A 1283-nucleotide genomic window follows, 5' to 3' on the forward strand; every position below is an offset into this window, starting at 1 on the left:
TTCTGCCTGCCTGCCTTCCAATTATCCTTCATCATTCCCTCCTCTAAAGAGGTAACCCCAACTACTGTCAGGGAAAAAGGGTGACGACCGATCGTAGCTACTTCCTGCTGGTCAGGGGCATGGATGGGGCGGCAGTCAGGGCTGCTCTCATCAAGATCTGTCACGCGGTCCCCTGCAGGTGTCTGGTTTGACCTCCGTGCGAGGCTCCTTCTGAACCACCATCATTTGGAGTTTGATGATCTTTATTCTGGAAGATCTAAAGTGGGTCAGAGCACTTAGGAGGCAAGGCCCAATGCATAATGCAAGACCGAGTACAGCCGGGGGTCCGGCGAGAAATAGAGCATGTATTTGTGAGGCGATGGCCGGCAAAAGGAAAAAGACTTATCTGTTTCTTGTGCCTCCAAGACAAGTTGGAGGTCCTCTCTAGGTTCCCAGAAGGATTTCGGGGACCCAGGCTTGAACTTCAGGCACATTGCTGTTGGGAGTTGTCCCTGGGTGCGGGTCTTCCCAGACTGGCTCTAACAAGACTTGGCCCCCAGGGTGAAGTAGGAGAGGTTGGTTATTTGGGGGCTGGGAGTTGGGAAGCTTCTTGCAAGAGGGATGAGATGATTTATTAAATCAAAGACTTCCTTGTCTGTCAGCAGGTCATTGACAAGGAAGGGTCTCCCATATAAGGCGATAGGGAGTAGAGACACCCAATTTTTACTTGTCTCTTGTGCCATTTCATTCTTCCAAGGATTGACGTCTTCAGACATGGTGTGATAGAGCCCCAAACCTTGGCTACTCCCTCTGCAGGGTCTGGGGGAGTCCAAGCCAAGGGATCTTCTGTGGCTTTTTTGGTTCTAGAGGGAAAGAGCTTAACCCAGTAGGTGAGGGTGTCTACCCAAACCAGAGGATACCTGTCCCTTTGCCCGTCTTCCCCAGGGTAACTTCCTACTCACTGTTTGCCTCTGGGGACTTGTGAATGGGGGAACTGGTCATTCTTCACGTTTTTCCTGTCCCAGAATCAGTTTCATAGATTCGGGAATCAAGGGAGCCGGCAGCTATAGCTGCCCCTAAGGCATGCTGGCCAGCCGGGGATTAGGACGCCCGAGGTCATTCCCTTTCTGTCACATCCTTCACAGTGGAAAGACTTAGAGCTGGGCACTGAGCAAGGCCCTCTTGAGATTCTTAAAAGCTTTCTCTGACTCTGGATCCCACATTAATAGGTGGGTACTGGCTTGTCTGGGTGTCCTTGATCAACCAATAGAGGGGACCTGCCCTTTCTCCGTGACTGTGTCCTA

The sequence above is a fragment of the Mustela lutreola genome, chromosome 1 (assembly GCF_030435805.1).
Source record: "Mustela lutreola isolate mMusLut2 chromosome 1, mMusLut2.pri, whole genome shotgun sequence".
NCBI lineage: Eukaryota > Metazoa > Chordata > Mammalia > Carnivora > Mustelidae > Mustela > Mustela lutreola.